This window comes from Molossus molossus, unplaced genomic scaffold, assembly GCF_014108415.1.
Source record: "Molossus molossus isolate mMolMol1 unplaced genomic scaffold, mMolMol1.p scaffold_m16_p_8, whole genome shotgun sequence".
In the NCBI taxonomy this organism is placed as follows: Eukaryota; Metazoa; Chordata; class Mammalia; order Chiroptera; family Molossidae; genus Molossus; species Molossus molossus.
In genome coordinates, this window is record NW_023425402.1 from 59,307,842 (window position 1) to 59,320,014 (window position 12,173).

The following is a 12,173-nucleotide window of genomic DNA, read 5'->3' on the forward strand; positions in this document are numbered from 1 at the left end:
TGATAAATATTTCAATACACAACTCATAAGGATAAAATATTGCAGAATATATTACACACTGTTAGTTTGGTATTTTTGCATAGTAAAATGGTAGGATTAAGAGTCTTGCTATTTAATACTTGATCTTGATATTATACTTTAAAAAATATCTTTCTTCAGGAATGCAAACTTGCATATAGGGAGATAGAATACTTTTAATACATCTTCTTAAAAATTTCACTTATAGTAAATATCGATAATGTTATCTATTTGAGTGTTACTTAATTTTAATTTTTCTTTCAAACATGTTTTGTAATTGTTAACATTTTGAATATACTCTAAATAGCTTGTTTCCTTTTCTAAGTGCCAAATGTATAACACCTCAAGAAAATGTCACAAATTCTACTAAGTGACACCAATTTCAGGAGAAAAGACAAATCTATGCCTTGAATAAATATGTTATGTTTTTTCATTGCTTTTAGTTGTACTTGATTTCTTCTTAATAATTTACTCACTGTGAGAGTAAATCCAATATTTAAAAAGTTCATATGTTTAAGTAAGATATTTGTGTTTCACTATATGGGTAACATAATTTAAAAGATTTATAATTATAGGTCTCTAAAAGTATATTTAAAAACAATTTACACACCATAAAAAGAACTGGCATTTTTTCAGGAGAAAACAAAGTTGAATATTTAATTTATTATTTAAAATGTCAGGAAATTATGTAATATTTATTTTAAAATCTCAGATACTATATATTAATTTTATATTTAAAGCAGTGCATCTGGTTAAGAATCAAGGTGGTTTTGCTAACTGATCTATAAATTAAATATAAATTACTTTTGGTTTTGTTAAATTTAGTAACGTGATATAATGTTTAACTAATATAATTATTAATATTCCAAAAAAGAGTATTTTAATGAATTGGGAATTAGAAACAGTAAAATGAAATATAAAATAAGCAAATGATCACTAATTTTTAATCTTTCTAATAAAAGTCCAAAGACCTGACTAAACAACACTGCACATGCAGTTTCCAACTGCTTTATAAAAGCCAGAGAGAGGTCACAAATTGAGAAAGATTATAGCTGAACTGGAAAAATATAAAAATATTGGGCTATAACACCAGATGCGTTTCATTAAAGTAAAAGCTCCTGATATTGAGAAATCTGCTGATAAAAATACTCAAATCCACCAAATAATTGGGTCAAATAATTGGGTCATATACTACACAGATTGCATAGTATATGCTGACAGTGGTGAGTGAGATCGGAAAGGGACCGGGTATGTGGAGAGACAGTGTAATTCAAAATATGAAAGGAAGTGAAAAATCAAACGGAACAGACTAAGCCTCCACTCTCCTTTCTTTCAAAGAGAAGCCAGGCACGACAGAGTTTATTTCAGTTTTGGCCAAGGAAATTGTCCCTTTAAGCTATGGGAATGAATTGTCTCTTTTTAACCGCCTTTCTCCCTGCAGTACATAATCACTGTCTGTCACACTTTGATGTCATAATCATCCGCTGAAGCTCCGCCGTTAAAGAGTAAATCTGCTTAACTCACAAGAAAAGCAGGAAAATTGCACAGAGGCACTTGCTTTCCTTGCCTCAATGGCAGCCCATTTGAATTACAGAAGTGCAGTGTTATGTCACTTTAGTATTACGGGTGCCATTTCAAAAGCCAAAAGCCTATTTTTAAAAGTATATCTTAATCAGTTCAAATAGAAACAGCAACTATTTGCCATTAAATGAGCACAGTGCTTGTGCATGTGCGTCTGTGTATATGTGTGTGCAGGCATGCATGCGTGAGCAGCATGAAAAAGGCATTAAACAGCCGAGGAATGTTAGTGTGTCTTCAAGCTGCCACTTTCCAAAGGCAAAGAACTCTTAAGCTTTGCATCTACTCTTTCCTACTTGAATGAATATTTTGCATTAAGTATCCCAAAGGATATTTCACAACCTGTCCTCTTCATACCAGATGAAACAAGAATTTAAGTAATCTTTGAAATAAATTACCAATGATTATTTTTATAATGAACCAATGCAATTTTTTTTGTTAATTTTTTAAAAATAAAAACCTAAAGATGTATTTATTTATTATTGATCTTGGCTCACCAGGCTATTTAATAATATGTTTTTACAAATGATACATGGTATAGTTCTGATCAGAACAACTGAAATATCAATGAAGACAACTTATTTTCCCCACTTTTTTTTGTGATCTACTATTCTGCTGCTGGATGTCATGTTAAAAGTTCACATTTGGGAAATAAAATCAGGTTTTCAAATTTGGGAAATAAAATCAGGTTTCCACACAACTACTTCATATAGCCTAATCTTAATCTGCAAGCATTTTTCTGGTTGAATTCTAGATTTCTTTGTGTTGCTGCATATTCTCCAATAAGAATGAAAATCAAAGCTTAAAGAAAGACAAAAATCCCACTGTATTAGTTTATGTCAAAAATACTTTGTTGCATCATAACAGATATTATATATGTTGACAAAATCCCACAGGAAATTGTATAGTTCTACTTTTTGTATAAAATACTAAAATTGCGTCCTGTTAGGAAAAGGGCATTTTAAACGCTGTTTAAATGATTCCCTGTTTCTGCTTATGTCTTTACCCACAGAATAAAGAACTCCTCAGAAAAGAAATTTTCTTTCAAAGATTATTTTAAAACACCAATGACTATTTTATAATGAGAGGTTCCCTAAAAGAAGTAAAGAAATTGCATTGGATGCTCAATGTTTATTTGATATGAAGTAAATAATCTTAATTTTCAGTTCTTTTAAAAATATGTTTTTATTGATTTTAGAGAGAGAGAAAGAAAGAGAGGCAACGAGAGAGAGAGAAACATAGATGTGAGAGAGAAACATCGATCAGTTAGTTGCCTTCCATACGCACAAGACCTGGGCCCAAAACATGTTGGTGCATGGGGTGATGCTCAGCCAACTGAGCCACAGCAGCCAGGGCTAATTTTGAACTCTTCAACAAAATGTTAGAGTCCTTTTAATGTAACCCGATTTAATGGATTTTAGTAATGTGTTTTCTTTCACTGTGGTATGTATAGCTTGTCATTTCTTTGCATATGATATAGGAAGATATTTTGATCATCTATCCTCAAATTTTCTCAGTTATGTGGTTTAAAAGTATTTCACTGTCCATGATAAGGTAAAAGAGTGATTGTATTTTATTATCTTTATCATTTGTTTGTTATTTAACAACCTATCTATGTAAATTATTAAAATAAAAACACTCACTAACCATTTCTCTGTCTTTATACAGTCAAACCTACCCAGTGCATTTTAACCTAACTTTTGCTTTGTTCTTGAAATCTATGGTGCTGGGGTTTCTAATTACCACTTTTCAGTTACAAATTTAGGTGATTTATCCAGAAACAAGAAAGCTACAGTACAAAAAGGAGATACTACTTATAAAATGAGAAAAAAATTCTTTCATAACTTGATCAATGGAACTAATATCAGCCTTCTTTGGACATAATTTGTCAGATTTCACTTTCTCTTTTTGCTTATGATACTATGATACATTCTGAAAGTTTGCTGATGAATAAATCATTTAAAAGAAAAGCTTTATTTTTTAAATATATCTTTATTGTTGAAAGTATTACAGACGCCCTCCCCGCCAAAAGAGAAGCTTTAAAAGAATCCAGCTCCATTTTAAGACTGCCCACTCTGTCTTCCCACCAAAAGCAATGCTATTCACCATCGAGAGAAAGACTTAACACAACAGGGTGGATCACAGTTCACCTAGGGCTTGTGCAGATGTAGAGGCAGAGAACCTATATAAATCACGGCCTGAGGGGTTTTCTTCCTTCCATCTCCACTTCTTGAGGGTTATACATTCTGAGTTGCAAAACAGCATGCCCTGTATCTAAAAGTCATTAGTTCCCTATTCTACACCATATCCTTCACCTCTTGCCTCACCCTAGCTCATGAAGACAGGCCCTTACAGATTTAGTAAATGTGAACTTTTGAAAGTGAGGTCAAATTTGGAAATTATCTTACCAAAAGCATAATTAACTCAAATAAGTAATCTGCAAGTGGTTAGCAATTTAAAAGCCATAATGTTCTTGATATGGAGTATTAGTACCAGTTTTCCAATGGATTGAGGCTTGGGATGGAAAAATCATAGTAAATGGATAAGTGATAAGTGTGAAGACTCTATCATTACTTTCCATATATCCCTACATATGGATTTGGAAAGCTAGCAAAAGAGAGATGACTCCATGAGCCAGTACTGGTAAAGAATAATTTTATAGAATTTGTTTTCAGTTTGTATGCAAGGAAATAATGGTCTTAAATGTCATATTAAGCATCTTGGCATTGAGATTCGTGATGAGAAAAGTGACATGAGTGTTTCTGGACTTCAGAGGGAGACACATCTGCAGGCAGTTTAGATAATGGCTTGGAGAAATTGATAAGGAAAATGCAGGGAAGCTAGTAAGAAACTAATGGCAGAAATTCAGCTTTGTAATTATGAGGACCTGAGTTAGGGATTCTGCAGTAAAAATGGAGAGAAATCAGCAGAATTGGGAATATTCTGGGTGATGCACTGAATAAATTAAGGGACCAGTTACAAGTAGGAGGGTTGTTGTTTGTGTGTGTGTGTGTGTGTGTGTGTGTGGTGTATTTTTTCACCAAATCCAGTAATTTTGAAAACAGAAAAGAAAAATTTGTGCTATGAGTGGTGAGTTTAATTTCTCTAGCTTGGGTGTCTTGGAGGAAAGTGACGGTGACTGAGACACAAGTGCAGGAGGAAGAATTATGTGAGAGATTACACGGTTTTGGAATCATTGTTGCACTTAATGACATAGAATTAGCAATAAGAAAAGATTTATATCATTTCATTCATACTATTTTATGTTTGCGTCTTTCTTCATTGTAACACTAATTCCTGCCTACTCTCTAGCCTGTAGAGGCACCCTGTCCGCTCTTGTTACAACAAATTACTCCCAGGCTGACCCCAATCACACAAAGGAATTTCAATCGCTATATGCTTATTTAGGGACTTCAAAATACCTGTGTTGTGTTGTGTTTTGTTTTGTTTTGTTTTCTCTCTGATACAACTCTGTTCATCCTCAAGACCCTGATCAAAAGTGTTCTCTTCTTTGAAGAGATCCATTCAGTCTCTCCTTCATCTCCAGATTCATAGCCTTTGATTCCACTGCTGAATAGCACTCTCTTTTTTAAATTCCTGCTCATGAGATAAACTGTTAGGACTTTAATAACAGAATCTGTATCTTATTCACCTTTGTACATCTGACGCACAGTATCTATGATGAACCTCAATAATTGTCTGTTGGATTGAATTGAAGAGATGAAATGTATTGCCCATTAGCCAAGAACGTTTCAGAAGAATTTAATAACCACATTGAGCAACCTAAAAGTATATTCCTCAACTTACCATGGAAGCCAGATGTCATCAGAAGTTTCCCTGACCATTGAGATGTAACTGTTTGTCTCAAGGATACCTACTTCTCCCGCATATCATTCTCATTGGAAATCCAAAGACTCCTTCAAGCTTTCTCTAACTGTATTGAAGGCCTTAGGATGGCTTTAGGTTCTCATGTCACCATTTCCTATATGGTACCCATGTTTAAAATTGCTTGGGACCTAGGCATAAAGCTGAGCTTTAGCTGAGTTTCACACATACACATACTACACATACACATACACATACACATACACATACACACAAACTGTCCATCATTAAATATGTGGGCTTTATCAAAGGGGTGTGAGGTTCAGATGGGGTGCTAATTTTGTAGCCATAGATTTAATATTTGAGTTTACATATACTTTTTTAATACAAAGAATTTTTAATGATCACTTCTTAAAACATTGTCCCTTACTTTGTACAACCTTACTGACTTCCTGATTGTTTCCTCCTCTTTCTGCTTCGCTACCTCCCTTCAAATTCTTCTACTTCAGTTATTCAGAATGTTCCAGCTGTAACCAGCACCACATTAACTTCTCTGTCTACCTCTGCTGCTCAGACTTCTTGGGAAGTTAAGGTTATACATAGCAGGGTGGTGTTGTTTTTTTTCCTTTTCTTTTTTCTCCTTAACAGCTCTATATCAAAATTATATTTTCTTTAGAAAAAGTGAAAGTGAAATGACTTTGTAACAAAATCATCCTAGAAATTTGTTTCCATTATACAAGAATTTAAGAACAGTAAGTTTTTTTCTGTATTTATAATAATACAGCTTACAGTTTATATTCCTGCATTCTCTGAGAATTCTTCAATTTCATTATGTGTTTTATTCCTTATTATTTATTTGGCCTTCTTCTACAAGGTAGTGATAATAAATTTTTATTTTTGTCTTTACTTTCAAAATCCTAGGGTATGGGAGGAAAAATGATTCACTATTTTTTTATTCTTAAATATCTCAGTTAGCATATACTCTTACACTTGCCATAACACATTCATCCATCGACTAAGTTTAAATAACTTTTTGCCTTAATCTTACCTTTAAGGTACCTTACATTTATTCTCAGTATAGAATTAGGACAAGCAACTACTACCGTCTTCACTTCTTAACATTATCGATCCTATCCTTAACCTTACTTCCATGGTTTATTTTTGTTTTGATAATTTAATGTTTTATTTTTAAAGTTATGGTTTTATGATTTAGTTCTTATACAAGGTTCAATGTTCCAGATTTCATATACCAAGCTAAATTGTCAAGAAAACTTTTCTACTGACAAATCATTAAGGTACTTTAAAACCAGAAATCATTGTACATCCCCTGTGTTTCAGTCTTCGTTTTCTTATCATTGGTTCAATATCATCTATTTCCCTCTTAGACATGTGGTTCACAGCCACAGTGCTTGTCATAGCACAATCCAGCTACTCCAAATCCTGTTTCTTCCTTCACATCTCTAAAGCACCATCCAAAACAAACAGTCCTTTCTTCTTCTTCTTTTAAAAACATGTTTTCTCTTGTCCCTGTGGGCAGATACTTTCTCTCTCTCACATGGTGGGTCTGAAATGTTTTGAGAACAGATGCTATAAGAGAAATAATCTTGAAGACACAAAGCTGCGGGAGGCACAGAATTTATTACTAGAATGTATCTCTGGACCTGGCTGTTTCTCCAATACTTTTATCCTTGACCCTGGATGGCATTTGGGCAATGTCTGTGTTTAAGTGAACTGAGAGCCTTTATGTTCAGTACAATGCTTCACTGTTTTAAAGTGCTTACAGGTGTTTTTATTAGTTACTTAAGATACTCCTGTTAATAACTAAGATGCTGATGTTAATAATAAAGCAAAAATCTTGAATGCAGCAGTGGCTACCAATCAAAGGAATACCCAATTAAAAATATGTAGAAGCTGATCACCCATGTTAATCAAACTGAAATGATTTAAGAAGAGTCCAGCTTAGAGTGAGGAAAACTCTCATATCTCTACAGGTATTTTTCAAAGGGGAGGCTTTAAATTAATATATCCTCAGTGGTTCTTAAAGTCAGAGACATAGGGGAAGTTTAATATCTTGTGGGAAGTGAAGAGATGACTGATGGCAGACATTGCTGAGGCAGTCACTAACGCGGAGAATTCTGCTGCTGCTTCCTTGCAAGCACATGATGGGATTACACTTCCTACCTTCTTGTAGTTAGCTTTGCCATATGTCTTGTTTTGTCCAGTGAAATTTAAGTGGACACAACTCACTTCCAGATAATAACGTTCACACCCATGTGCAAGTTGCCACATTCTCCTTTTCTTTCTGGCGTGGTGATGAGCAACATTTGAGACACTCACTGCTACCTCAGCCTGGGCCCCTAAAGACTTCATTGATAGGAAAGGCCTAATGCCACATAAGGTCATGCAGGGAAAGAAACCATCTAAGAGACCAGGATATGGTGGCTGGTTGTTATTGTACCATATCCTGGCCCAGCCTGGATGACACATTTGGTTTTACAACATCATGGCATAGGACACCAAATGCAAAAGTTCCACTATTTACTATATTAAAACAAAACAAACAAATAAAAACTCCTTTCCATAAACCTTGATGATTTTACATTGTAAAAAAACTAAAAGGCAGGAGGTAGACATTTATTATAACTTTATCTTCACCAGCGGACATTATAAAAAGTCTCCATTTGGAGCAGAACATTTTTACTTTTTATAGATTATAAAAGTAGAGGGGGGAAAACACTTCTCTCTCTTTTGAAGATTCATACATAGCTGAATAAGAATATTCAAAAAAGCTTATGACAAATATTCATAAGAAATAGTCTTACACAAAACATAAAATCTGAAAAAATAATAAGTTCTCAGTGATTTGAAAAATTACCTCCGAAAGTACTTTATTAGCCATTATGATATATATTAATGAACTCAAGTGAAAAATTTCTTCCTGAATAACTTTATATAAATGTCTATTTAAACTTTTGAAATTAAAGTCTAAAAATTAAGTAGAATTAAAAATTTAAATAGTAATATTTTTTCTATTTTTAAGATGTTAGTATTTAAATTTTAAAAAGAAAATTATCAAATCATGTCAATAATAAAAACAAAGTTAAAAATAAAATAAAATAAACTATTTTAGAATAAAAATCAGCTTATAAAGCAAATAGTCCTCTTCTATTTACATTTAGCAAATTTTTTTCAAACATATATTTATTTTTTTTTAAAAAGGACATTTAATTTTTAGTGCTTTAATAGACAGGTATTGACCAATTTTGATATAAAACAGTGAGCTAAGTGTAATGAGGTATATAAAATTATATAACATGAGCTACAACTTCAATGTATTCACTATAGAAAAAAACACAAATGTATCAGAGAAATATAGACATTGATATAAATAAAGATAAAATACTGTCAGAATTCAGAGAAAAACTTAAAACATTATTAGCACATATTATCTTTGCTCAAAGTGGTAGGTATCTGGACATGCTTAGGAAAACTGCAAAAATTGTCAGAGCTCAAATCTAAGCTATTTCAATATTTCTTTTCAAAGTTAATGGAATAAAGTAATGATAAAAAATGTTTAAGTTAGTAAACAATGAAAATATATAAACACCTAGTCATTAATTCATTTTTAACATAATTTCTAAAATACCATTTTAATAAATGGTATTTTTCCTTATATTGGCCCTCCTAGGTAGATATTATGTAACTACCATTTCTCTTTTTGTAGATTCCCTAGACCACTCAGATTAAACTCTGTATAATTAGTGGGCAAATATGTGCATTCACAAGTGACTGATTTTTTTTTTTCTCACTGTAGTTAATTTGCAGAATTATAGCAATTCATTCCAAAGTTTACACAACCAAACAATATATATATGATTTGGAAGAAAGCTACTCCTATAATCAATTATCATCTGTCATCTAAGTTCACTTCAGTGTAGGGACTGCTGTTGAATATTCATTTACATAAATAAAAATAATGTGTTCTCAACATGTAATAACTTGAAATATAGTGATTTTTGGCATTCTAAATGACCTCCTACACTGCCTAAACATGCACAATTATATAAAAAAATCAAATCAAATAATTATACAGAAAATATGCATTAATTTACCAAGCCATGTCTGATGGATTTTACCTTTTTTTTTTTTACTTTTGTTATTACAGTGATTTTTGTATAGTCTTTAAGGTATTTAAATTATTAAAATGTAAGGTATTTGTATTTTCTCTATCAATTCCTTCCATAAATATATTCAAGAGAACTACTTTCACAGGTGGAATACAGTTTAAGATTGAAAAATATTTGACTGCTACAAAAAGATCTTTTATCTTAATAAAGCAAAAATAAAATGTTATTCCTTGGATTTTATCACATGTCTGTGTATCTAAAGGTCTCTCACATAACCCGATGATGGAGAAACATGTCCTTTGTCTGGCGTCACAGCCATGCTGAAGCTAACTTGATGCTCTGTGGGCAAAGGTATGTTATTAGTAAAAGTACTGAAATACATCTGCCAGACACCCAGAAAAATATTATGCTTTCTGAAGAATTGGAAGAAACTCTTGCTCTTAATCTAAACTTTCATTTGCTAGAGTATGGACAGTATTCCAGCAAAAAAGAAATCACTCTCTATCTGTAAGAACATTGTTATAAGGAACTTTACTCAATCTTATTTCAATAGTTTTTTTCTTGGTAATATGAAGGATAAATTAAGTTGATCAAAAAGACTTTCACGACTCTGCATTATCTGCTTCACCTTGGAACACCACACAAAATGAACCTCTTAAGCCTTTTGAAAATGACCTTTTTCCCTCTGCAATGATTTATCTTCCCCCTCGAAAATCCGTTTTACAAAAGGGGGTATGATTAAAGGAAGCCAACCAGCACAAACACTTGCTGAAGATCCTGCTTATCTGGAACTTACTTGACAATGTATGTTTTTGGGTTGGGAATGCTGCAGGTTCAAGGGATAATTCTGCCTTTCAGGCACTTCAATTTATTTCATGCCTGAGCACTGTCATTGTACGCAGACAAGATGAAACGCATCGTTGTGTAAAGAAATTGAAATGGAATCCTACTTGACCCAGCGGGATGGGGCATTATGTTTGACTCACTAGTGATTCCTGGGATAATATCTAATTCCAGGAGGAAAATTTCTTGATATGGCCACCTGCTGCGAACGGCTTTGTCCAGGGATCACAAGTTGTTCTGGGTGACTAGGCTCAGGACATGTCTAAAAGAATACAACTCGTCTCCTGCTGGCATTTAGATCTCTTTATTTTCTTCATGCTTTCTATTCAGAGGAACAACTGAATGGAACAGGGAGGGCTGGGACAGTATGAAGCACTGCACACCCTGGTAGCAACAGGAGTCAAGGCCCACTTGACCCAAGATTCTTATTTATTTAATTTTTTAGAGAGCTATCATTATTCCTTCACAGGACACTTTTTAATTTTTATACTTCTCGGGCCAGCCCCTTGCATGTCTTTCTCTGTTCAGTGTGTGTGAAGTATTTACTTTGAAAAGGCTGCACACCAATAGATTAAATAAAATAGGAACACTCTGTGTCTCACAAGAGGGAATCGTGCAGACAGCTTTATTACTTCTATCAGAGAACAAAGATTTTTCCCAGCATGCAGAGGATTATTAGGCCAGAAGCAAATAAACGGAATGTGTGATGTCAAAGCTTCAAATGTGATCAAGAAAAATTGTCTAATTGATTTTGCAGCAATTATGGCTTTTGCAATACTATTCCTCATGGTTTGCTTCTGAGCTTTTATCTTTTAGAATTTTAAAAATTGACTTGGACACAAATATAAGAAACAATCTATTATTCTAATAGCCTTCTCCCCCCCACCAAATCTAGAGAACACAAATTTAAAATATCACCACAATGAAACATTCATAGGTTAACATGATAATTATCAACAATTGACAATACACTTCGTCCTTCTCTGTTTTGTTTGTTTGTTTGTTTGTTTTTTTAAAGAACGATGATTCCATGACATTTCATTATCCAAACTTCAACATTCCTTACCTTGGTCAATTAAAAGAGAATTCAGTGAATAACAGAAATATTGTTAGTGTGCTGGTCTATTTTTCTTCTTATTTTCTTAACTCTCCCTGGATATCTGCTTAAAGTTAGGAAACTTATTATGAAACTTATTTTCCTTTTCCATTTCATTTTATTTTTGCAAGATAGCTTGCAGAATAAAAATAAACAATGCCTGTTTGATCTGCCAAATAAAAGAAACAAGCCTTCAAGCCTCAATTCTTAATCTAATGAAAATGAATACTCCTGAAATGTTCATGCATGTTAGTCTATGTATTAACTATGTGCATATATATTCACAGTTCATGCAAATACTTGCAACAGATTAGCATATGGCTAACTATGTATGCTTGATGCACACAAGCACTATATAGGACTCACTATGTGTATTATGGTCCCTTTGTGTAGAATATATTTATGTATTATTGTAAATGATAACAGTGTTTCAAGATTTGTTTGATTGTGAATAATTTCCAAGTCTATGAACTATTCATAAACTATTTACATTTTACATTTTAAACCAGTCAAAATCCAAAGGTATTTGGATAGTATGTAAGAGCAATTTCTGTACTCTGTTTTGAGGTACACCTGAATTTGCCCCTTGAGTTATACAAGAATTTATTTCTATAAATTCAACTTAAAACATCTGAAGTTTTGGGTCTTGGGTGACTTCATTCTTTAATGACAGTTTAAAGAAGAAA